This window comes from Pipistrellus hanaki (genome assembly GCF_964339955.1).
Source record: "Pipistrellus hanaki genome assembly, chromosome: 15".
Lineage (NCBI taxonomy): Eukaryota > Metazoa > Chordata > Mammalia > Chiroptera > Vespertilionidae > Pipistrellus > Pipistrellus hanaki.
The window spans coordinates 21,381,842-21,409,011 of NC_140517.1; the positions used below are offsets into that span (position 1 = coordinate 21,381,842).

General features: G+C 48.2%; 1 protein-coding gene across 3 annotated transcripts in view; it reads left to right on the top strand.

The window, feature by feature from the left end:
* The window catches only part of PLCG2 (phospholipase C gamma 2), a 148,793-nt gene that overhangs the window by 23,021 nt on the left and 98,602 nt on the right, over positions 1–27,170 (top strand). The window lies entirely within an intron of this gene.

Genomic DNA, 27,170 nt, shown 5'->3' on the forward strand with positions numbered 1-27,170 from the left:
GGTGTCTGTGGACATGCACAGAACCATGAAATGTTTAGCCGTCCTACAAGCTCATTCCCACCCGCTACCTCCTGTGTCTGCTCTCAGGCTGTCAACAAGTGTCCTTTTCACAAACCATTAACTGCTGCATTTTCCTCATTTTTGTTGGTAATTCTGTTGTTTAAAATGCACCCCCTACCCCGATGCTATCCCAAGTTCCTAAGCACAAGAAGGCTGTGAGGAGAAGGGAACATGTATTAGATCAGCTTTGTTCAGACGCTAATTCACATTGCTGTTGGCTGTGAGTGCAATGCTATTGAATTAACAATACTTATGACATGAGGAGTCTTTACACAGAAACAGTTGAGGTTAGGTGTTGATCGGTGGCTGAAAGTGTTGTGACCAGAGGCTCCCAGGAACCTACCTGTGTGTTTCCCTCAGGAGCGTTGGTTCAGTGTTTGCCAATCCGGTGTTCCTGCTGACTTTGGAAGGTGAGGATTGGCTCTCTATATCAATCCAGGGGTCAGCCTCCAGCTCTGCTTGTGTCTGTCCACTTGGGCCAATGTTGTGAATTCCAGAAGAATGGGGTCTGCAGAGGCCAGAGGATAGGTGGAGAGCATGCGTCTGGCTTCTTCCGTCAGCTTCAGAGAGCGTCTCGTGGGCTGGAGCCAGCCATCCTGAGTTCAGATGCTGACGGGTGGGTGACCTTAGATAAGCTACTTTACCTCTGCATATCTTAGTTTCTCCTCCTGTATAAAACTAGAGGCCGAATGCATGAAATCATGCAAGGGGCTTGGCCCTTGCAGCCACTGTGGCTGCCTCTGCCCTCACAGCCCTGGCTTTGTCCGGAAGGTCGTCTGGCTGTCCGGTCTAATTAGCATATTATGCTTTTATTATTATAGATAGGGGAAAATATTATCCCCTTTTATCAGATGGTTGTGAGGATTAAATGAGTTAGTATAGGGTCATTGGAAGAATGGCTGGCACATAGTAACTGCTAAATGAACGGTGGTGGTTATTGATTGTGATCATAATGGTTTCTGTTATCTATTGCTGTGTTACAAATTCCCTAAAACATAGGGGCTTAAACCTACAATGTTTGTTATTTTGCATGATTCTAAGAGAGTCCCTCTGTCGGTGGTCAGCTGTCCGCTGTGGCTTCTGTTCTCCAGGTGCCTCCCATCCTCCAGTTGGTGAGCTCGGCTTCCTTACGTGGAGGTCTCAAAGGAACATTCTGAGAGGCAGAAGGCAGAAGCTGCAAGGTTTCTTAAAGTCTGGGCTCTGGAACTTGCACAAGATTACTCTGTCTCACCCTATTGGTCAAAGCGGTCAGAAAGCCAGCCCAGATCCAAGAAGGGGGAAACAGACCCCTCTTTAGGTGGGTGGAGCTCTGAGATGCAATGGCAGTACTTTTCAATGTACCACCGTGTCCTCATCATCCATCATCATCATCATCAACTTGAGGGTCGCTCTCTACTCCCTTATAGAAGCACGAGAGCGGTTTTGAACACCTTTTATCAATTGTATTTTGTGTAATTACAACGTTAGTAAACACAGTTGGTCAAAGAGGATTTCTCAAATTGCACCTGCCCTTTAAGAAGATTCTAAATGTGTATGTAAAATATCAGAATATGAGGCTACCCTTTTACTTTAACACCTTTATTGATGTTAGCACTTACTCCATGTTGGGCTTGGCCCAGGGTGTGCAAAATCCAGACAAGCTCCCTGTCCTCATGGAGAATATAGTCTGTTGTCCCTGTGCCTTGGGGGAGAAATAAAGGGGTTAAGTGAACCTTTGTGTTTTTGTTCTGTTTTGTTTTAGTTGATTATTTATTTATTTTTATTGATTATGGTATCACATAATTGTCCTCATACCCCCATTCCTACCCCAAAGCTATCCCCATGCATGCCCCACCCCCCTGTTGTTCATCACCACTGGTTAGGGTTATATGCCTGCATACAAGTCCTTTGGTTGATCTCTTCCCTTTTCCCCCACCTTCCCCTACCTTCCCTCTGAGGTTTGACAGTCTGATCGATGCTTCCCTGTCTCCGGGTATATTTTTGTTTATCAGTTTATGTTGTTCATTATTTCCCCTAGATTCGTGAGATCATGCGATACAAGAAATATACTTATAAGAACTGAAAATGAGACCAGCCATAATGGTTACGCTGAGAGGCAAATGAATCCGTCTGGGCCAACAGTTCTTTTGAGACCCATGAACCTTTGGCTTGAGAGCAAAAACTCAAAGGAGAAGTCAGATTCTGGGAGGGAGGGGACAAGATAGAGAGACCTGGGTGTCATCTGCTGTGTTCCTTCCTCCTACGTGACCTGGGCCTAGTCACTTCCTCTCTGTGGGCCCTCGAACCCAATCTGTGAACTGAGGATTACAATACTTCACCGGGTTGTTGAGAGGGTTCAGTGAGCTGGTGTGCTAAGCTTTCACAATTGTTCTGAGCGCTTCCATCCCCTGTGGCTTGGTTTCCTCCTTGGGGAGGGCCTTTCTGGCTCAGAGAACCTATGGTTTCGATCAGCTCCTCCCCTCCCACCTCTGTTCAGTGTTCGCCCCCATTAGTCTCTCTCTTCCCACCATGCTCTTCTCTTGGAGAGTTTGCCATACTTGTAATTGCTGTTTCTGTGGGCATCTGGTGCCTCCTGCCTTTCGGTCGGCCCTTGGAAGGGGGCTGTGTTTGTTCCCCTCGCCTTTCCAGGGCCCTGCACGATGCCCGGCACACACCAGGGGTACCGTAAACATTGTCCGAGGGCTGAATACTGTTCTACCCCTGCCTGGGCCTTGGGGATACCCTTTGGCTGCAGTGAAACAGAACTCTGGGGATCAGAGCTTCCGGAATCATCTGTCTGGCGAGAGCTGTGTTTCTGGAGGCCTCAGTGGCCTGGACAACTGCCAGGCCAGAGCCAACCATCGGGCACAACCATCGTCAGATGTGGCAAGCCTGGGAAATGGTTGGAATAGCTTTTATGAGGGTGTCCTTGTCATGAGTCTCCATGGAAACTGAGGGCTGCCTAGCCCATCACCCTCGTGTTTAGATGGAACACGAATAGGGGAGATTTGCTTCCTCTTCCATAAATTGTTGGAGACTCATAGAATTATTATTATTATTATTATTATTATTATTGGTGTAGGACTCTTTATCAAAGTTAAAAACAAATACAGCCTTTGAGTGAGAACTTAGGGTATAGTCAATACTATCATTTCATTTCATCATCCTAGCATCCTCTTGTATGCAGGTGCAATTTCCCCGACTTACAGATGAGGAAGCTGAGGCTCAGAAAGGTTCAGCAACTTGCCCAAGGCCACACAGCCAGGGAGTGGCCGAGTTGGGATCCGATTCCTGGTCTGCCTGACTCTGAGGTTTGGCTTCTTATGCTCAGCATAATGATCGTGAGGTTCATTCGCGCTGTTGTGGGTCTTAGCAGTCTATTCTTTTCTATTGTGGAGTGGTATGGTCTGAGGACGCCTCCATCTGTTTACCTGTTCTCCTTATGGGTGACCTTGGGTACCTCGGTTTCCCTTCTATGAAATGGGGGGAAGTCTTATCTATTTCCTTGGATTGTTGTGAGGTCAGAATTCCTGTGAGTGATGGGAAGAATGCCTGGCACGTAGCAAATGTTAATGACCAGTGGTTGTTATTGATTCTAAAGGAAAACCGTTATTATATCTATTGCCATGTAACAGACTACCCCCAGAACGTAGTGGAAAACTTTGAAGGTGGTTTCAGCTTGGGGCTCTTTTGAATAATATGAATGAATGAATGAAACCATAAGAAGGGGAGCTTCACTGGTTGCTGCCTTGGCTGCAGCTCGGGGGCTGTGTATCTTGGGGACAGGCCAATAGCCAGCTGCTGCCTCTTCTGAGATGGGCAGGTTTTGTTTTGAGGTTTGGGTGCTCTGTTTGGGGGCCTTTGATCTGCTCAGTGCTGGCCCTGCTTCTCACCCCGGGTCTTGCCTTGAACCTGGCTTTGGTCTTGCTGGGCAGACCTTGCCTCATTCGAGCCTCAGGAAGTGGCCTCTGCAGAAAAAAACCCCAACACACCCGACGGGTGGTGAGCTTCAGGCCAAGCGAGCAGATCACTGGAGCACAAAGCCCCAAAATAGGTTTCCTCTGCTCTGTCGCCAAGCAAGTGGGGGCAGTGGCAAATGCTTTGCATAATTTCCTACCCAAAGCAAAGGTTTTACAGGGAATAACTTTTGGGGACCAAAATAAAAAAAAAAGATCCAAGGGTTTTTTTTGTTTGTTTTTTTTCTTCTTCCTGAGAAGCACAGAGTGAGAGCCAGACAGGCCTGGGTTTGAAGTTCAGATCCACCATTTTGCATGCTGTGTGATCTTGGGCAAGTTCCTTCACCTCTCTGAGCCTCAGTTTTCCAATGTTAACTGGCAAAGATGAGGCCAGACTCTGTGTTTGTGTGTGTGTGTGTGTGTGTGTGTGTGTGTGTGTGCGCGCGCGCGCGCGCGCGTGCGCGCGCAAAGCACCTGGCCCTGCATGTGACACATGGTGGGGTGCTGTAAATATGGAGTGTCTTTTTTCTCTATTTTTGTCCTCTTTCCCTGTCCTAGAACTTATGCCTCAGTTCCTATTAGCTTACTAAGTGTGGCAGGCCAGAGGGGAGGGGTAAGTTTTGGCCTTTCTTTTAAGTCACATGTGTCAAACACAAGGCCCGCGGGCCAAATCCAGCCCGCCAGGCCTTGCAATGTGGCCCGCACCGCGCTGTCATCACTGCACTCCGCTGTCAGTTTATGACATTGTCAGTTTATGACTGTTCAGTAAACCATTCGGCCTGCGATTTAGGCTGGATTTTAGATTTTGGCCCCTTCTCTGAATGAGTTCGACACCCCTATTAAGTAATGCACCCCACAGCTGCAGATTGCTGGGCAGTAAGTGGAAAGAGAGGTATCTGTGTTTGGCGTGAATAATGCCCCCCAAGATGTCCAGGCCTAATCCCTGGCACCTGTCGATCTGCTCTCTTATGGGACATGGGGACTTTGCAGATGCTGTTAAGGACCTAGAGCTGGGGAGAGCATCCTGGATGGTCCAGAAGGGTCCAGTGACATCACCAGGTCCTTATAAGAAAGAAGCAGGAGGGTCAGAGTGAGCAGAGGTGATGACATGACGGGAGCAGCAGAGATATCCTTTGAAGGTGGAGGAAGGGGCCAAGAGCCAAGGAATGCAGAGGGCCAGGCCACCAGGAGCGAACAATGGTGTAGAAACTGATTCTCCCCAGAACCTCCAGTAGGCCCCAACCCTGCCCACACTTTGATCAGCCTAGAATAGTGGTCAGCAAACTCATTAGTCAACAGAGCCAAATATCAACAGTACAACGATTGAAAAATCTTTTGAGAGCCAAATTTTTAAAACTTAAACTTCTTCTAATGCCACTTCTTCAAAATAGACTCGCCCAGGCTGTGGTATTTTGTGGAAGAGCCACACTCAAAGGGCCAAAGAGCCACATGTGGCTCTTGAGCCGCAGTTTGCTGACCACGGGCCTAGGGAGACTGATTTTGACCTGGAACTGAAAGGTATTACATTTTTGTTGCTTTAAGCCACTTTGTGGTAATTTGTTACAGCAGCAATAGGAAACTTATACAACACGCTACGCTTATTACAGTCTCATAGGAAGGGAACTTCTCAGATGACGACATTTTGTTCATGTATTGGCCCCTCTGACTTGGATGGGCTGTCCACTTGGCCTTTGGGACTTGGGGTGCTGTGGTTTCCCTGGGACCTGGGCTTGGTGCCTCATTGTCTGTGGACAGGCGGCCAAGCCCCTGTGGCCGGGATTACTCTGCAGAGAGGCTTCCTCTCTCACCCTCTCGAGCAGGAAGAGAAGTGCACTGTGTGCTCGCAGAGGCCAGGCTTCCTGTGTGCTGCCACCACATTGGGGTGCAGATGGGGGGGTGGGCATGCGGCTCACTGCCCGTGAGATTCCTGAAGCAAGCTCCTCCCTGTCTGGTTTAAATATATTTATATTTATATTTATATTTATATTTATATTTATATTTATATTTATATTTATATTTATATTTATATTTATATTTATATTTATATTTATATTTATATTTATATTTATATTTATATTTATATTTATATACACACACACACACACAATTGATTTAGAGAAAAAGGGAGAGAGATAAGAAACATCAATGATGAGAATCACTGATCAGCTGCCTCCTCCCCGCCCCCTACTGGGGATCGAGCCTGCAACCTGGGCATGTGCCCTTGACTCGAATCAAACCCAGGAACCTTCATTCCGCAGGCTGACACTCTATCCACTGAGTCCAACCAGCTAGGGCTGGTTTAATTTTTAAAACAATTATTTAATTGTGATTTGGCTCTAAATGGCCTTGGAGATGTGGATGTTAGAGACCGCTGCCAGTCTCTGTGGAGAAGCAGGACCTGGGACTCCTGTTGGGACCCTGTGTGGACCCGTCTCGGGCCTTCTTTCCATGTTCTGCCTGAGCCACGTTTGTGAGGTGATGGGGTGAAGGGGGTTGGGCATGCAAATTCAGTAATAATTGTTATAATTATGGAATAACCCTGGGGCTGAGAAATGAAAAAATCACATGGCTAGGATCATGTTCCTCTCAATGGTTACTGTCTGTGACCTCTGCCCTTTTCTGGCCCATGACATCCCCTTTTCTTGAGGATGACTCCTGTGTAGGAGTCTGAAGATGCCCATGAACCTGGGAATTTGTGGCCTCACCTGGCAGAAGGGACTTTGCGGCTGTGATTAAGGGGCCTGAGATGGGAAGATGATTGTGGATGATCTGGGTGGGCACCATGTCATCACAGGGATCTTTAAAAGATGGAAGAGGGAGAGTAGAGGGTCAGAGTCAGAGATATGGAAACATCCTGGCTTTGAAGATGGAGGAAGAGTCCACAAGCCAGGGGATGTGCTCCGCCTACGGCTGAAAAGGCAAGGAAACAGATCCTCCTGGAACCTCTGGAAGGAATGCCCCTCCTCCCCCCGAACACACACACACACACACACACACACACACACACACACACACCCTGGCTGTAGCCCAGTGAGAATTCTGACCAGAACTATAAGTTAATAAACTGGTTTTGTTTTAAGCCACTAAATTTGTGGTAATTTGTTAAAGCAGTAATAAGAAACTCATACACTTCCAAATATACATACATCCTATCTTGGATCCCTGTCATTAGTTCATCCAGCAAATGTTTATTGAACACCAGCCATTGCTAGACACTGCTGGGCATCACGGTTCTCAAGTTGAATAAAGCAAGGTCCTAACCCTTGGGAGTTCACCGCACAAGTGGGGGGGTAGACACGAAGGTGACGATGCCTAGACAGAGTACATGCAGGTAGAGAAAGACATGGGATAGGGATGTTCCTCAGGAAAGTCACTGAGGGGAACTTTGAACTTGGGGTAGGAATGCTGGAAATGTCTAGGTGGCCCTTGGTTATCTGTACCGGGGCAGCTAGGAAGGCCTTCAAATTCAGCCTGACCAAAATGGAACTTGTCACCAAAAAACTTGGGGTTTCCCCCTTGACAACCAACTTCTCCTTGCTTCCCATTTCAGCGAGAGGTACATGAACACCCACCCAGCTGCCCACACCAGAAAACAGGGGTCCTCCTGACCCCTCCTTCACCTGCTACATCAAATCTTCCCCCTGAGTCTGTAGATTTTATCCCCATTTGGAGATAGGTTTCCCTTCTGCCAGGGGCAGAGGAGGAAGAGACTGAGAAAAACATTTAATAGGACCTGTTTCCTTGTTCAGGAAGCAGGAGGCAGAAAGTGTTGTGGCAAAAAGGTTGTACCGGGAAGGTGAACTTCCCTGGTTCAAATCCCAGCTCTGCCAGGGGTACCCAGGGGTATGACGCTGAGGCCAAGTTTCTTGATCTTGAGGGCTTCCATCTCTTCACTGATGAAATAGGAATAACTATAGGACCTATAGTTTTTAATGAAATGTGTTAATATATAAAAAGCACTTAGAATAACACAATACATGGCAGTGGCAGTTGATAGAGAAGCCACTAAGTATCATAAAAGCAGCAGCCACTTACTGTGTCCTCTGAGTGGTTTTATTAACCTCTGTCCTTGACACTTTATAAATTCTGCCCATTTTACAGATGAGGAAACCGAGTCTCAAAAAAGTAGCATGGCTTTCCTGAAGCCACTTAGCTGGAATAGCTCTGCCATGCTCTTTTTCTTTTTTTTTTCTTTTTTTCCTAATTTGTCTTTCAGGGCAGCTTGAGACACTTTTGAGCAACTCTGGATTTATTTGTCCATTTTTATAGCAAGTTCTTCAGTGTATCCATTTGGAAGTCTTAGGTTTTATTGTTGGACAGCTACAGAACAGCCTCCTGCTTCCCCTGGACAACTGAGCAGATACTGAAACCAGGGCACGTGGCCTAGAATTGGTCTCTCTTCAGCCTCCTCCGTTCCCATAAGGAATTGCCTGTGCCCCACATTTCGCATCACCATGCTCCTGGTACATTTCCTGTTGACCTTGTGCGTTCCTGGTGGGACCCTCTAGGTAGGAAGCATGGGAAGGTGCCTGGTTAATTCATGTGGACTACAGTCATGAAGGCTCCATGAGGTTGTAGAGCTCTGGCTGCTTCTGTGCAGCTGCAGTTAAGTTTTCAGACCCAAGATGAGGACTTTGCATTTACTCCTTTAAAATCCTACCCTTTCTGTTCCAGATGAGTGACGAGAAAGGTAGCTGCCTGTACGAGGCCAGGCAGGTGACCTAAATAAGGGAAAAGGGCTGGGTCCTGGGGACAAATGACAAGAAACACGGGCTGCAGAGAGGGTGAGGTGCCAGGTTTGGTGAGCCCCGTGTTCAGTGGGAAGCCCATGAGTGCCTGCTATGAGGTGGGCAGGCTGTACCCCATGCTGAGGGTTCAGGGTCCACAGAATTGTGGCTGAACGTGCAGGTTGTTACTGTGAAACCCTCTCACTTTTAAGAAGTGTGGATTCCAACAAATAAGCACGATGATCTTGACCTAACAAAACTCTTCTGTGGTCAGATGAGGTTCCCAGGCCAACGATTTATGATTTGTTTTAGATTGTTGGGGACTTCCGTGATTCTTATTGTCGCCTGGTGTCTCCTCCTTTGCTTGTATCAGCCACAGTTTTGATTGGCGGGTCCTTGGGGCTGGCAGGGATTCTGGGAAGACCCTGCTATGTGACCTTAGGCAAGTTATAAAACTCAGATTCCTTACACCAATACTGGCCCTTACAGTACACACCTTCCAAAGCTGCTGCAAAGCTCGGAAGGGAAGTCCTTTTCAGAGCTCCTGGGGAAGGGCCTGTTAGAAGATTTCAATAAATGTGAATTTCCTTCCCCTCAATTTGCATTCCTTCTCTTTTCCAAATTTTGGATTAGAAAGAAAGGAACCGAGAAAGGCCTGGGGCTCATTACTAGAGGCCTCTTTGGTGGTGGTGGTGGTGGTGGTGGTGGTGGTGGGGGGGTGTGTGTGTGTCACCTAGGCGTCCTGGCTGTCTTGGTTTCTTGTTTGTTTGTGTTGGGTTTGTTTGGACTGGGCTTGGGCCTGGAGATGCCATGGGCAGTGTGGTATAGAGGGGAGATGAGCGCTACAAGAGAACCGGCTCTGAGTCCTGGCCAGTGCCAAGGCCCTGTGGTCAGAGAGCGTTTGCTGTGTTTAAGGAGGGAAAAGGCAAAAAGAACAGGGTGTTGGGAACAGAGTGGTTGGGAATGATGTCAGTGAGATGTGGGCATACGGTCATTATAGAGACTCTGCATCAGCTTTCTCTTGTGTTTTTAAGCTTTTTTTTTTTTTTTTTTTTTTTTTTTTTAGCAACATGTTAAATATTCAGTGTGATGAATAATTATAAGAAAACTATTCTGTAACCATCACTCAAATCCAGACCTAAACATCGCCAGTTCCCAGAAAGCCCTCCAGGTCCTCCTGCCGCCCTCCCCGGTGCCTTTCGCTTTCTCTATGACTTGACGCAGCGTTTTGCCTGTCACTGAAACAAGGCTCAGGAAGCTTCTCCTGGTCAGCTGACCCACATAGTCGAACATGTCCTTTTCACTGGCTGTCGGATAGCTCACATTGTGGCTAAACCACAGTTAGTTCGCCCCTTCCTCTACCTTCAGTGTGTCTATAGGTTTTTCATTTTTTATTTAGCCACTGCAAACGTAGAGGTAACTCTTTACCCCATTCTTGCTCTATTATTGCACAACTAATACCTGCTTACTATAACAAACTCAACAGTATAAGTGAAAAAAAGTTCCTTATTCTTCCTTCCCCAAATCCTGTATTAACCATTTAGGGCGGATTTTTTTTTTTTTTTTTTTTTTTTTACATCTCTCCCATGTGTACAAATATCCATATGTACACATACACTTACACATACAAATTTGTGTGCAGTATTTTTTAAATTAAATTTGTTGGAGTGTCATGGGTCAATAAAATTATGTAGGTTTCAAGTGTACATTTCCATGATACACGATCTGCATACTGCATTGTGTGTTTACCACCCAGAGTCAGATCTCCTTCCATCACCATATATTTGACCCCCTCAACTCTTTATGACCCTCACCCCCCTTCCCTTTGGTAACCATCATACAAAACAAAAATAGGGGCACACATGCCTGCTGTTCTGCAGTTGGCATTTCTTCTACTGCCCTCTGGGATAGATTGCTTTTTTTGTTTGTACACATGGATCTATTATCACTTTTTTGATGGCTGTCTTGTGTTCCAGATGGTGGCGGACTGTAGTTTATTTAACCCAAGTTCCCCCCAGGTAGACAGGTGTCATTTCCAATGTACCCCTGCATCCCTGTGCCTGCATCCCTGTGCACCTCTGTGTGACACTTCTGCAGGATGGTTTCCTAGCAGAGGAACCCCTGGGTGTGCACATCAAACCTTTCATAGATTGTGTCAGATTAACCTCTGAAGAGGATATTTTTCCATTGGTTTTAGGGAGAGTGGAAGGGAAGCGGGGAGATAGAGAGAAACATTTATATAAGAGAGACACATAGATTGGTTGCCTCTGGCATGCACCCTAACCAGGGTTATCCAGCTTGCAACTGAGGTACATACCCTTGCCTGGAATCGAACCAGGGACCCTTTAGTCTGAGGGCTGATGCTATATCCACTGAGCCAAACTGGCAATCTTGGTTTTAATGATGTACCTCAGCTCTGCCCTGCCTTTTTCTCTTCTTGTGATTTTCATCTATTCATGAGATTTTGTTTATTTTAATTAATACTTGCTTGCATTTTTAAATTATGAAATATCTCAAAATGCTTTACAGGGCATAGAATCTACCTAATAAAAGAGTAATATGCTAATTGACCGTACCTTTGCGACACCCACCCGTCAATCAGGAGTGAGTATGCAAATTAGCCCAACAAAGATGGCAGGTTAATTTGCACAGGCAGGGGCCGAGAGGTCTGCAGTGGGGCAGAGGGGCAGAACGCTTGCGTGGTCTCCAAGGTGATGACACAGGTGTTCCGCACCACCCCAGCAGCTTCAGGCCTCTGGGCAGGGTGGGAAAGTGGAAAGGCGACTCCTGGTCAGAGCAGAAAGGTGGCTTCGGCCAGAGCGAAGGCGGTGTCAGCAGCCAGGGGAAGGAAGGCCCATTCTTGCATGAATCTTCATGCTTCGGGCCTCTAGTTTTACATAAATTACTAGAGGCCCATTGCACGAAGAGATTTGTGCAATAGGCCTTCCTTCCCTTGGCTTCCAGCACTGGTTTTCCTCCGGCACCGAGGACCCAGGCCTTCTCTCTGGCCGGGGTCTGCCTTCTTCATCTTTGCTGCTTCGCTGCAGACTCCAGCCAGAGCCTGCCATCTTCGCTGCAGACTGCTGTCTTCGTCTTTGCTGTAGACTCCGGAATCTGCAATCTTCGTCCTGACTGTGGCTGTTATCTTTGTCCTTCTAATTTGCATATTCCCTCCTGATTAGCTGGTGGGCGTAGTGGAGTGATGGTCAATGTTCATGTTTCTGTTTTATTAGTGTAGATACTTATGCACCCTACCCAGTTTATCAACTGTTAGCATGACCATATTGTCTTGAGACCTTTTTTTTTTTTTTAAATTTTTTTTTTTATTAAATGCTATCAATAATGGCTATGAAGCTCTCTGTCATTTCTCCCTGAAGTAACTATTTCATGAAGTTGGTGTATATCCTCTCTTTTATGTTTTATACTTTAAATATACAGGAATAGCCCTAACAGGTTTGGCTCAGTGGATAGAGCATCGGCCTGTGGACTGAAGGATCCTAGGTTTGATTCTGGTCAAGGGCATGTACCTTGGTTGCGGGCACATACCTAGTGGGGGATGTGCAGGAGGCAACTGATCGATGTTTCTGCCTCTCTATCCTTCTCCCTTCCTCTCCATAAAAAAAAAAAAAAAAAAAAAAATCAATAAAATATATTAAAAACTAAAAATAAAAAATAAATATATGGGAATAGTTGAACTCACCCTTACCCATGATAATGGGTTTGTGTCTTTTGTTCAAGTCATTACGGCTTGTCTACATTTTAAAACGTTTTGCAACTTTTTCTTACTCGGCAATTCTTGAAAATAAACTTCTAACTTTGAAATAATTTAGAGAGGAATTGCAGAGTTCCCTCATGCTCTCCCCCATCTTTTATCAGTCTAACATCTTACATCACAGGGTCACTGTGCCCAAATCAGAATGTTGGTGTTGGTGCAGTGACCGTTAACTGAGCTCGATTTTATTTGGGTTTTACCAGCTTTTCCACTCTTGTTCCAGGATCCTTCCACAATACCTTATTGCACTGAGTTGTTCCGATTTATCCACATCAATTTGTAGATCTTTCACACGTTGCCACAGAGGGCCCCATTGATGGCAGGCCCATTTGCTCCCTCTTCTAATGCTGAGCATTCACACTGGATCTCCTTGCTCCTTTGCAGTTGTAGGCACGCTGCAGTCAGCGGGGTGGGAGTGTCGGGCAGGTGTGTGCTGAGCGGCGGAATCTCCAGTGGGCTGGAGGGTACCTTTCTAGGGTACTGGGTGATTGCCAATCACTGCCATCCATTTGCCTCTTGTCCGAGTCCCTGTTTTTGAGGCATAGGGAGACAACTTAATACCTAAAGGCAACACCACCCACTAAGGGTGCAGCTGACTCCAGAGGACCCTTTAGGGAGCTGGTAACACAGTGGGTGACGATGGGGAGGGATGAGAAAGGTGAGGGGATGGACTTCAGGTGTGTGCAGAGATAGGTGGAGTGACTGGATGTATGGATGCAGAGCCGGTGTGATCAGAGTGTGTAGGCAGGAGAGGCAAGGCAGGCAGGCTGGCATCAGGGGCTGTGTAGCTCCAGGGAGCACATATGTTGTGTCCAGCCAGTGGCCTCCTGTTCTTCCTAGAACACACCAGGCCCTTCTCCCTCTCTGGGCCTTTGCATTTACTGTTGGCTCTTCTTGGGCTATTCCTCCCACACATCTGCATCCATCTGCCCTCACTTCTTTCAAGCCTCAACTTCACAGGCACCTACTCCGAGAGGCTTCCCAGATCACACCTGCTGCCAGAGCCCCTCCCCCTGTCCTGTCGCCCCCATGCCTCACTCTGCTTTGGTTTAATTCTTACAGCACTTTCACTATCAGATCAAACATCTATTGATTTTTTTTAAAATTTTATTATTATTATTTTTTATCAGTCTAACCCCTCTTCATTCCTGTGGAGCAGGATTTGGTCTATTTGGTTCACTGAAGGTTCCCAGCTTCCCCAAATATACCAGGCACAGGGCCCTTGGCAATTCTCTGTTGACTGAATGAGTGGATGGGCATTGCCATTACTGTGATGGAAGGTGGTAGCAATGCTTAGCACAAACTCTGGGTCATGCATTTTGCTAAGCTCCTTGGTTGTGTCTCCACCTGACTGGGTAAATGGGAGCCAGGGGGTCAGGGGTGGCCAATGGGGCTGGGCTGTGGACCCCTGTTGAGCCCAAGGTCCAGTTGGGAACCCAGCTGGGTCCCTGGCAAATGCCGGGAAAGGAGCAGGCAGCTTGTGGGTTTTGGCCCCAGACCATGGAGCCAGACAGGTGTTCTGGCCAGACTCAGATCTTGTGCAAGGGGTGCTTGGGAGGGACCTGCCTGCGCCAGACCCCTTGAGGGACCCTCTTGCCCCAATACCGCCTTCTCTGAGAGGGAAGGAAGGTTCTCACCTTCTGACGGGCTGTAACAGGAACTGCCACCCCCCACCCCTGGTTTGCAAAACTCTGAGCCTGGTGGGGAAATGAAGGGCTGGCTTGCTAACCACAGCGAAGACTCATTTGCAAAGGCAAAGCAGGGGCAGCGGGCCCTTCTCCGCCCCCAGCAGAGGGTCTGGCTTCCGCGGCCCTGTCTCGCTGGAACCTGTCCCCCCTGGGCCTGGGAGCTTGGAGACCATCACCAGCTGTGGGCTTTCTAGTCGTTCACCTTCAGGCGTCTCCTCTGCTAAGTGGGAGTAAGAAGAAGAATATCGTGGAGCTGTCATAAAACTCAAATGAGGAAATGCATGTCAAGCCTCCTGCAGCGCCTGTCCTTGTGACTATGTGGGGGACATTAGCCATCACAATCGTGGTGGCTGTCGTCCTTGTCAGCATCCCTCTCCTGGCCTCTCCTACACACAGCAGCCGATTTATAGGAGTTATCCTCAGGCTAAGCAACAGGCGAAAAAGGAATGAATATCTCCCAATGCTTGCTCTTCTTTTCCTTTTTTTTTTTTTTTTTTAAAGAAGAATTTGCCTTTTTAGTTAAATTTCGGGGAACCATCTGAGATGGAGCTGACTGAGGGCACAGTGAGGGCCAGACCCCGTTCCTACAAAGCCGGAGCGTGAGACGGAGGCCGGCCGGCCTGCCTTGTCTGGTGGTGGGGACCATGGGTGCCCCACTCGCTGTCAGGGAGCAGGGCAAGTGCCAGAATGGGAGGGTGGTCCTGTGCTGGAGGTCCCAGCGTGCCCAGCAGGAACTGTTCCAAGGCTCCTGGTTGCACCCAGCTCGCTGGGTGCTGGGCTGCAGCGCTAACGCAGGGCCATGAGTAATTACCGTCAGAGCGATGGGAGCCAGGAAAGGGGAAGTCGAGAAGAGGAAGGGAAGCCCTCCCTGACCGGGGCGTTTGAGCTGGGCCTGGAGCTGAGGTGAATGCTCTTTCCTGCCCGTGATCTCCTTCCCTGCAGGGGACACTTGCCGTGTGAGGGCACCGCCTTTGGGGTTTAAGGACCCGTGAAAGCCAGGATGACATGGCCCCTTTGGGAATGAGGGCAGTACCTCTGGATGCAGGGCTTTCTTGACTAGGCGGGATGTGGGTGGGGGAGTGGGTGTGGGTCAGGACCAGGTGTGTGGTGGGTTCACCAGGCTCTGACAGGGCTTCTGGCACCAGACCCCTCTCATGTAGGCTGCTCTCTCTGAGTGCTTTCCCTTGGTCGGCCAGCTGCAGTGTCCGGCCAGTGTGGCCCAGCCTCTGCTGGTGCACGGGGAGGGCCTGCTGCCAGGGGAGGTGTCTAGAAGCCCCGGGCCTGCTCTGACCACTGACAAATGAAGGCATTTCTGCCTGTCTTATCTCTTCACTGGCATCGGCAGTGGGAGCCCTGAATACTTTTAGCCTCTGTCACCGCCATGGACACCTGGCTTCGTAGAAAGTATGCACCGTTGGTCAGGATCTAACCTGTCCTCCCCAGGGTTTTCTGAGGGGCCGCTGTGGGAGCAGCCGGCTGGAAATTGGCAATGGGAAGGGAAGGGTTGGGCTCGTCTGTCCGAAGGGCTCACCCCCTCCCCCCCTCCCCGTCACTGCCATGTTGTGCTTGGCATCGAGGTCAGCCAGGTGGCCCCAGGGGATGACTTCACTTTCCTGAGCCGTCTCTGGAAAACGGGGGTTTGTTCCTATGGTTGGAGGGAGGATCCAGGCGGCGGTGAAGTCAGCTCTCACACCTCATAAATATCCCATAAGGAGGGCCTGGTCTGTTCTCTGTCCAAATCAGGTGCCTTTGCCCTTGGGCTTGACCTGGGCAGCGTTCCGTTTTCTGCTGGCAGAATTGGCAGGTCAGTCTCCGTAGAAGCTGGTGTGGGTGGCACGGGAGAGCCCTGTCTCTGGAGCTGGGCCGGTAGGGCTCTGACCCCAGCTCACCTAAGCTGCTGGAGCCTCAGTTTCCTCTCTTACAAAACGGGGGTGTTGATAACAGGGGGGCAGGGAGGCAACACTGAGATGATGGACACTGGGCACTTGGCTAGTGGTCAGTAGACCACACTCTCTCAGAGCTGCCGCTGCCCACAGGGGCTTCTAGGCCAGGATGCTTCCGAGGGCGCTCCTGAGGGGAAGGATCCAGCAGGACCGACCAGGCCAGGGAGAGGTCTGAGAGGAAGAGCTATTCCCTGGAAAGCTTTCCCTGGGCAGTGGTTAAGAGTGCAGGCTTCGGAGCTAGACCACTGGGGTTCGAATCCTGGCTGGACCAGTGTGGCTGGGGACAAGTCCTTGAATCTTTGCCTCATTTTCCCTCTCTGGGAAATGCATACGGCCATCTCGGCCTCAGATGAGTACACATGTATCAGAATCTCTGGTTTGCTGCCTCACTATGCTAGGTGTTTCTACAAACATGGCTCCCCTTCTCTTTCTCCTCGTTGGTTTCCTCGGAAGCTAAAAGGTCCCAGGCAGGGGGATGAGGACCAGCATGTTCCATGGAAGGATGCAGTATCAGTCAACTTCTAGAATTTTCTTTACCCCAGGTGGGCAAAGTTGAGATCATTGTCGATGTTCTCAGAACCTTCCTTTCCCTATAAAACAAAAACAAAGGGCAAACCCTGAGACTCAAAGAACGAGCGTATGTTCTGGCAGTGCTGCTGGCTGGGCTGCGGTCGGGAAGGGTGTGAGGACATGAGAGGCTGTTGGTGAAAGTGGTGGGGTGTGTGTGTGTGTGTGTTGTGTTTTCTCTTCTGTGGGGACCAAGAACACGCAGATTCCTTGCAGACTTCCATAGAGATTGTGCTCTCGGTTGTCTTTGTCCTTTGGAATGGGTGGGCCCCCACGCCAGGACCAGCAATGCCACTTCCTCTGGGGTTCAATGACTGCCTTATCAGAAGGCAGCACGAGCATCTATTTCTGGTCTGGGCTAGAAATAGTATGGATTGTGGCGGAAAGCAGAGCACGGAGCTGGCTTCTGGGATGGCACGGTGGCCTACGGGGTGGGAGTGAGGAATGCTCTCTCCAGTGTCCCCCAGAGGGGACTGTGCCCCGGGGGCCATGGCAAAGCAGGGTTTTCATGCAGCGCCCAGGGAACGCAAGTCAGGGACACAGTTCCCTCGAGAGTCCTTTATGGCCTTGCTGATCATGTCAAGGAGAACATGTGTTTGGGATAAGCATGTGTGTGGGTTTTTTATTTTTTACTTTTTTGATACTCTTTATTTTTTAATTGAAAACTTGAGATAATTGTAGATTCACATGAAGAGAGATCCATGTAGACTTGACTCAATTTCCCTTTCAGAACTGTAGTGTGATATCACAGCCAGGATATTGACATTGACTCAATCCATTGCCAGTTTTATTCAGTTTCCCTGGTTTTACCTCTGTGTGATTAGTTCTATATCATTTTTTCACTTATCGGTTCTTGCACCCACCACCACAGTCAATATTCAGAACAGTTCCATCTCCAGAAGGACCCCTCAGCTTCCCTCCTAATAGCCACACCCACCTCCATTTCTAACATTTGAATGTCTCTTTCTGAAAGACATAGGTTTTCTTTAATAAGATATAACATACATATGGTAAGACGCACAACTGGTGAGTGGAGACTCAAATTGACACGTGACCCCTCACCCTTCCCAGGTTGGATCTAGACGTAGGGGTGTCGAACTCAATCAGAGAAGGGGCCAAAACCTAAAATCCAGCCTAAATCGCGGGCCGAATGGTTTACTGAACAGTCATAAACTGACAATGTCATAAACCGACAGCAGAGTGCAGTGATGACAGCGCGGTGCGGGCCACATTGCAAGGCCTGGCGGGCTGGATTTGGCCCGCGGGCCTTGTGTTTGACACATGCAAGGCCTGGCGGGCTGGATTTGGCCCGCGGGCCTTGTGTTTGACACTAGAGGCATGGTGCAAGAGCAGGCCTTCCTTCCCCCGGCTGCCAGCACCAGCTTCCTGCTGGCACCCGGGACGCGGGCTTCCCTCGTAGCTCCGTCGTCCCCGCTTCATCTGGAAGGTTGTCCAGTCTATTTGGCATATTGTGTGTTTATTATTATAGATGGGTGAGATTTTTTTTTTTTTAACCAAAGGCATAAACTTATTCTTAAAATATATTATAGCTCTTCAAGTGAAAAGCGTGAGTTGATTTAAAGACAAATATTAGACAAACAGTGCCAGCACTATGCAGATACGACAAGCTTTATAAAGCTGATAATCAAATGACTGAAATGTGAGAAATAGTGTCAGGAACAAAAGTATATGGCTCCAAAAAACAAAAATGAAACAAAAAACGAAAGTAAAAACTGGTCAGTCTGGAGGGGCAGGAAGGGACATGTGTATTTTGTTATTATACACAGGCCTCTCCTGTGTAGTTTTGATAATACAGGACTGGCTTAAAGCAAAAACAAATTAACATTTTAAGAGGCTCTGTATAAAATGATAAGTTCTTCCTCTCATGCCTTAATGATTTTTGTCTTTTCTGCATTCCATCTGTTTTATACCTAATACATGTCTTAAATTTGACTTACTCTTTCTAACTTCAATTTATAAAGGAGAAATTTTGATCTCACCATTCAGAGGTGCTAGATGAGCATTTTTCCAATTCACATTAAAATACATCACAGGACATAACGCAATATGTGTGCCATTTAATCATCTTCCATGTCAGTACCTGAGATTATTCTCATTTTGATTTCAGCAGGAGGGAGTAGGCATCAGAATTGAGTGACACTATGGCAATGAACATGTAAAGGATTATCAGATGGTCCGTGTTTGGGTTTTAACTGGCCAGGTCATAAAGCTCCCGTTTCTCTCCTCTTCCCCAGTGCGGACACAATAGAGAGCCAAGACACAGGCGAGAAGGTCTGCTCTGTGTTTGAGCTGCCTGGAGAGTCTGTGGCCCCGTCCCCTGGCTTGCTCACTCCATCACTGGACCGTGGGATGCCCAGGGGCGTCTTAGAAGCAGCTTCCGCAGGGAGTAGGGCAGAGCCTGTGTTCCTGGGACAGAGATTGAATCAGATCTGGACAAGCAGCCTGCGCTGGGCATGCCCAGTTTCTTCTTGCAGGCTTTCCTGTTGGAGTGAATTCCCTGCTCCCCTTGGTAGAGGGAGCCCCCAGAGGAAAGAGGAGGTTGGTCAGCTTCTCCAGGATCACTTTAACCCCCCACGAGACCATCCAGCTCACATTTCTGGGTAAAGACACAGCATCACAGCGCCAGCTAGCTAATTAATTTGAATGTTGTTATTGAGTCTCTCCAGGGGGAAGCGTGAGGCTGGCATGTTCTGCACTGACTGTCAACATATTCTCAGCAATTGTTCATTATTTTTTTTTAACAAACATGAGGGCAGTGCCTCCATTTCTAGGTTTTAAAATGATATTAATATTTAAAACTCACAGAACAGTTTATATCTTACCAAGTTCTTTTAGGTATATCTACCTGTGGGATAGATACCATTTCCCCATTTTACGGATGAGAAAGCAGAGGCAGAACCAGGGTAAAGAAACCCCCCTCAAGTCTCATATAGTTCAGGTAGGTAGAGTTCGACTTGAAGCGCATGTCTGCTAGATTCTTGTAACGTTGGGCTCTTTCTGCTCTCCCACGTTAGACCTTCTCTAACGACGTGTGCTGCAGCAAATCACACTTTTAAAAAAAATCTGGCTTCCAGGTCAGATGTCGCCGTGTATTTGAAATAACCCACCCCCCTTGGCTTTTCGAGCAGGGTCCTCCACTGAGACACAGTGCTGAGACAAAGCGAAACCACCAGGCGTAGTGAAGGTGTCACAGAAAGTGGAGGAGAGAACATTCACCCCCATAGCTCAACTAAGCTTGCCTGAGACCTCCCTGGACCACAGCGCTTTTAGTGCGTGTAACTGCATCTCGGCTGCAGGACAGCTCAGTGAGGGAGGCATTGTTATCACTGTGTGTGCAGGTGAGGAAGGAGCAGAGGTGACTCCCCCAGGCCCACACCTGCCACTGTGGAGCTGAGCAGGGGTCTGAAGGTCTCTGCTCTCCAGGGCTCTCTCCTGTCCTGTCACCAGCTTCATTCCAGCCTTCAGAACTCAGCCAAGACACTTGCAGCGGCTGGGGAGAAGTCCCAGTCGTCGATGGTGTCTCGCTCCTCTGAGATGTAGGTTGACGTGTTCAGGTGGCGGTTTGGACAGGGTCTGTCCTCTCTCCCAGGCTTTGAGCTTCCAGGGATGGGGACTGGGTCTCTCTGCTTCATACTGGCTCGCTCTCAGCATGATCTCAGTCGCTGCCTGGCTGATGGAGTGACAGAAAGTAGGAGAGGAGGGTGGCCTACATGTGGGAAGGCGCAAGCCAAGCTTTGGCTGTTTCTTCTCCTCTTGAATCCGTCTGGAGCTTCCTTGAAGATGCTTTAAGCTTGGCAGATGGTGCCCTTGGAGGCTGAGGATGGGGATTGGGGAAAAGGCCACGTGCCTGGTGTGAAGGTAAGAGGAAGTCCAGGCCTGGTGGCGGGCAGCCTGAGAGGGGCCCAGAATCAGCAGTGGGAGGAGAGAGGAAACAGGAGTTTGAAGAACAGCATCATGTGGACAGTTAGCAAAGGGGGCAGTAGAGTTAGGCAGCAAGGGGGCTGAAACCCCCACTGTATGTCTGCAGGTGACTGCTGGGGAGAGCAGCGGGAGGTTATGGGACCTGGGGAGGGCCAGGTGATGCCGGGAAGGGGGGAGGGTTGTGCAAAGACGAGGTCTTGTTGCTGTGGCTGTTATCGTACTTCTTCAAGCAGGAAGCACTGCTGCTGAGCCCCACCGCACCAGCATGCAGGGTCTGAGCTCTGGCCACCGCAGCCTACTCTGAGAATAAAGTCAGTCATCTGAGCTGTGTGTGCCCTGGGCAAAAATGCCAACCAGTGCAGGCCAAGTCCCACATGCCAGCCATTTTGCTCATCACCCTTCCCACTGGAACTCCTGTCAGCAAATTGGTGGTAATTTTTTTTTAAACCTTTTCTTACACTTTTAGACACACATGCACATGTAAAAACACAGGCATCCCTTCTTAGCTGAGCCCACTGCATTCCTGAACACATGATGGAGAGCATCATTTTTGGGCAACACAGCAATATATAACGTCCTATTACATGGAAACAAATGTAGTGTATTAACCCAGGTTTCTCCCGTGTTGCTTAACACCCTTAAACATCTAGAAACCAGCACATCAAATACTTCTGCATGGACAGCAACAAATACCTAATCGTTTGTCACTTTAATGCACTGCTACTGGGCATGTCTGTGAACATTCCATCGGATACTGCATGCGATTGGTTCTGGAATTTGTTTTTTATTATTCTGTCCTCTACTTTGTAACTTAATAGACATGACAGTGAAATAGTCTGTTAAAAACGCTAAAGATGTCATCTAACTGGGACTCTGGTCATTTGCTGGTTGGAAGCCAATGCTAGGGCTCCAGAAGGACGCACTAAGCAGGCGGGACCCTGGGTTAGATGCATGATGACTTTCAACATGAAAGCACTGGACCTGTAGCGCCAGTTGCAGCTGATACACACCAGTATTTTCATGGTGCCTGTAGGTGTGGGCTCAGCACAGGTGCATTTTGGGTTAACGATGTTTGGAGGTTGTAGGGAATATTCAGATAGAATTTAGGTAACAATAGACACCTGTGTATAATATTTGCATGCACACATGTGTGCATACATGTGATTAAACAAACACCTACAGACTTAGGCACATACATCCAGATCCTATTTTACATACGCCATTGTGGAGGTTTTTTTTTTTTTTTTTTTCCATAGCAGTACATATGGATCTGCCTCTTCAATTCCCACAACAGATAAATTGAGGGACTGTTTTTCTCATGCTTTACTTGAGCAGCTTTGTTCAATTGCATTAATCTTAAAAATAATAGCTAACAAGAGTTTAGAAGTTAGTACACCTTTATTAGTTAAAATCAGGCACTATTATATTTTAACACACACACATGTGCACACGCATACAGACACATACTCATTTAATCCTCAAAGAGCACCTAGTGCTTCTCTTGGTCACCCGGAGGCATGGAGAGGTGAAGCTCCTGCCTGAAGCCACCTTGGACTCGAACCCAAGTGGGCTGGTTCCTGAGTCCATCCAGTAACCACCAGCCACAAGTTTCTTCCGACTTAGAAAGCCTCTGGGAATATGTGAGTTTGCAACCCCAGCCCTGGTCAGAAAGGTGGTTTGGGATTAACTTGATTTAATGTGAGTACAAAAGGCCTTCCCTGCCTCCCTGCTACACACCCATGGGTGCCTTTGAATGGTGCAAGATCAAGTGCAGGGCATGTCAACAAAAATGCTCAGCAGGCCCCTTGGACTGCTGATTACCATAGAAAACCATCCCCACTGGTGAGGGACTTGCTTCCTGCCTTCTTGAGGCTCCTATCAATCAAGGGGGTGGCCAAACAGTAAGTAGTCTCTGGTGCCCACAGCTGGCCCCTGCTCACCCAGAAGGCCTGGGAAGTGATAGTGACAGCTGTGAAGGGCTTGGTGGGGGCTCCATCTCTGTCTTCTCGTGGAGCCCCAGCCACAGGCTCATGGTCATGCATGCCCTCTCCAGCTCCAGTGGATGGCTGGGAACCTCACCATTTCCCCTGGAGCCCTGAGGGTGTAGGCAGTGGTGGGTTGCTTTTCCCTCTGAGGAGCTACTGAAAGCAGGTGAATTGAAAACAGGTGTTCAAACAGAAGCTTGTATGTGAACGTTCATAGCTGCATGGAGGAAACAACCCTCAGTAGGTGGTTGGACAATGGAATATTACTCATCTACAAAGCAGTGAAGCCCTGACCCAGGTTAGGGCATGGGTGAGCCTTGAGGACATTATGCCAAGTGAGAGAAGCCAAGCACAAAAGACCACATGTTACAGGATTCCACTTATATGAAATGTCCAGACTAGGCAAATCTGTAGAGGCAGGGGCTGGTGTGGGGCTGAGGGGAAGGTGGGGAGTGACAGCTAAGGGGCTGGGTTTCTCTGTGCTGATGAAAATGTTCTTAAATTGACTTTGGTGGTGCCTGAATGTACTGTAAGCTACTGAACTGTGCATTTTAAGTGGATAAGTTGTATAGTATGTGAGCCACCTATAATAATAAAAGCGTAATATGCTAATTAGACCAGACATTCTTTCGGATGACGTTCTGGACGAAACTGAGGCTGGGAGGGAAGCCTGGGTCCTGATGCCTGAGGGAAGCTGGTGCTGGCAGCAGGGGAAGGAAGACTTACTCTTGAATGAATTTCGTGCATCAGGCCTCTAGTATCTTAATAAAGACATTATACTAAGAGAGAGAGAGAGAAAGAGAGAGAGAGAGAGAACACCCACTGATATCTGTAATTCCAGACCCACCTGCTGATCTGAGATACCTCGGGACTATGGAATATACGGGGGCAGTCACATCTTTTTTTTTTTTTTTTGTGGAACAGTCACATCTTGTCTGTCTCCCTGTAGTGGCTCTGCTGGGGGAGCCCAGGAAAGCTGATCTCCTCAGTAACTGGTGTTTGTCCACATTCATTACTGATTTGCCTAAACTAGAGAGACCGTGGGCCATTGCTCCCTCAGACATAATGGTCCCTGTGTCCAGTGGGGTGGCATAGAAATGGATTGTCTGACCGAGCAAAGGCTGTGGCGGGCTGACCCCAATTTCTGTAGCATTCTCTTCCGCAAGCCGAGGGCAGCATGGTGTGAACACTGCAGCCTGAGGCCTGAGGCCTGGGGAGGTAAGGCCCCAGACGCAGCCCTCAGCCTACAGCAGATAGGGAGTGTGGGGTAAGGACCCCAGCTCCCTCGCTTCTCAGTGAGGTGAACTCTCAGGACTGTCAGAGTGCCCTGAGGGTGCCAGCTTGCTCCTCCACTGCTGTTTTCTGGGATCACCTCCCACATTAACGGCTTGTGCTCAAGTCCTTGTCTCAGGGCCTGTTTCTGGGGAAAGCCAAACCAAGACACCGAGAAACCGAATTCACTCATTGCACAGAGGTCTGCGTTCAGCTCTGAGCCATGCTCTGATGTCGGCGGCTGTGAGGCTCCTGTTGTAAAGGGACAGACACAATCGCTGTTCTCCTGGGGGTGAACAAATACCCCTATAAATGCCAACGGGGCTAGTAAGGAACCTTATAGCACAGACATAAAATAGCAGGCCGGTCAATTCAGAGAGGTGGAGATGAAGGCAGAATTGGGGAGAAGTCACGTAAATGAGACCTGATGTGGGCAGGAGGCAACCTGTGCTTGCATGCATGCGTGCATGTATGCAGTGGGACTTCCTGTTGGAGCACAGTGGGATGAGGGCTGCAGATCCTAATATTGCTTCTCATAGTCTCTTGCTTGACCACAAGAAGCAATATAAGGGTTCAAATCCTGGTTCTTCCACTTGCCAGCTGGTGACCCTGGCCGGGGGACCCCATGCCACAGTGATAAGCTAGGGACAGCCAGTATATCTGCGTCACGGTGTTGTGAGGATTGAGAAGTCAGTGCAAAGGTGTTGTCTTGGCCCACCCGATCGCATTAGCAGGCCTGTACACCCTGCCCAGCTGCTGGAGGCAGGGAGGACGAGGCCAGCCTCCTGCCCCCAGGAGAACTCACTTCCCTGAGGTGATCCATGGTCCAGAGCCCGTGCCAGCAGGCTGAAGTCCACAGCCTAATCTAGCTTTCTACGCCCCATCCTGCTCCTTACACTCCTTCTCCTGTGAGCATTACCCTCCCCAGTAAACTCCTGAACAAGAATCCCTGCCTCACTCAGAAAGCATTAGCACTGTAAGAGTTCTACATGATTGTCATTGCCTTTATTTTTACCCAGGAAGAGACTGATGTGTCTGTAAGACTCTTCAGGACCTGAACCAGGTACAGTCATTAGAATGTCCGGTTGATGGTTAAATGTATGATGAATAGCTGGTTCATGAACAGGAATATTCAATATGTCAGTTCTTCCCGACTTGACCTATGGATTCAACACAATCTCAATAAAAATTCCAGCAAGCTATTGTGTGGCTATTGATAAACTGACCCTGAAGTTTCTGTGGAGAGGCACAAGGCCCAGAATAGCCAGCACAATAGTGAAGAAAAAGCCAGAGGATGGATGCCACCCTACTGCGAGGCTTACTGTAAAGCCTTAGTTACCAAGACAGTGTGGTGTCAGCGAAAGAATAATCAAATAGAAATGGAACAGAATAAAGAGTATAGAAATAGACCCGCCCTACTATAGTCAACTGACTGCTTACAAAGGAGCAAAAGCAATTCAATGGAGGAAGCATAGTCTTTTCAGAAGCATAGTGAATGAGCCAGTACGAATCGGGGGAGGGGAGAGAGGGAAACTGTGTGGGTGTCTCCGATTGTGTTTGTTCATATCTCTGTGTGTGTGTCTGTGTCTCCCTCTCCCTCTGCCCCATTTCTAGCTCTGTCCCTGTCAGTGTCCCCATCTCCCTCTGTCCCTTTCCTCTTTCAACAACTACTTATTAGGCTGCACTGGATCCCACCATCTCTGCACGTGAGGGAAGGAGCACCATCTAGGGAAAGGGCACTGAATCCACAGTTCACACTAGTAAGCACTTGCCTCTGGTCCTGGAGTTGGGGACAGGGCTTGGCATGTATAATAGGAGGGGATGGAGGACTGTCTGTGAATTTGGTGGTGCGTGGCCTGAGACTGGAAGGGAGAATTCGGAGCTAACCAGGCTAAGAGCTTTCCTGGCTGGAGGTTCAGAGATTGAGCCACTGTAGCAGGAGCATGGAAGGGGAGGGCATGAAGGGGTCAACCTTGGGCCTTGGTTCTTAGTCCTAACAGCCTTGAGGGTTTGGAGCCCAGGAGTGGCATGAGCATTTCATAAAAATGGTTCTGGGAGTGACTGCTGGCTACTTCAGCAGACCAAGCAAGATATAACGTGTGCTAGCCTTGCAAATGGATAGAAGTTGACAAATTCAAGATGATTTAGAAAGTAGAACTGATAAGACGTGGTGATTGCCTGAGGACAATAATGTTACATTATCTGAAAAATTTTTTCAGTCACATCTGTCAAATTTTTTAAAAGAGTAGTCAGGGAGGTCTTAATAAATTCTGCTTTTTTTAAAAAAAATATTTTTATAGAGAGAGGAAAGGAAAAGGACATATAAAGAGAAGCCTCAATGTGAGAAGGGAACATCGAGGGAACATCGATCTCCCTCCTCCTGTACACTCCCAACCAGGGATCAAGCCTACAACCTGGGCATGCGCCCTCACCGGGAATCGAACCTGCAACCTTCTGCACAGAATGATGCCCAACCAACTGAGCCACACTGGTCAAGGCTCAAATTTTTATAATATTGCTGCAAAGAAAAACAAAACAAAACAGTAGACCAATTAAAAAATTCCCTCTTAGAGATATTTTATGGGAAAGACATTGGTTAGGTAATCATTGTTAGATAGAAAAAATTTGCTTGAAGCCAATTTGATTAGCAGTCAGCTGAGTGGGTGAGTAATTTCTGAGAATAAATGTAAATACCTTTCATGTTTTTAGGTTATTGCCAAAGCAGTTACATCAGCAGTGCTCATTTCCTTCTAGAAGGTTATGAATTTCAGAACACACAATGGATCTGTGTCCTGTTGTTTGTTTTGTGGACTAAAGAAAAAGAACAGATAAGACTCCGAGGTTTAGGGTTGGGTGAAGAAGGGGGTCAGATCTCCACCCCTCTACCTGCCCCAGATTTATAGACTCCATCGCCTCTTCCAGGGATAGGGCCTCCTGTGGTTGATCAGTGGTTTTCAAAACTTTTTATTTTGAAACAATTTTAGATTCCTGTGGACACTGAAAAACCAGTACAGAGTTTCTGTGTACCGTTCCTCCAGCTTCCCCTGTTGGTAACGTCTTTCATAACTATAGTTAAAAACCCAGGAAATTGACAACATTATGAAACATACTACGGACCTTAGTTGATTTTCACCGTTTTTATATGCAATCGTGTTTTATTTTGTGTTCTGTGTTGGTGCATGGTGCTACGGAATTTTATCACATGTATTGATCTGTGTGGCTGCCACCACTCATAGGGTGCAGAACAAATGTTTATTTACATTCTTTGCATGTTACTTC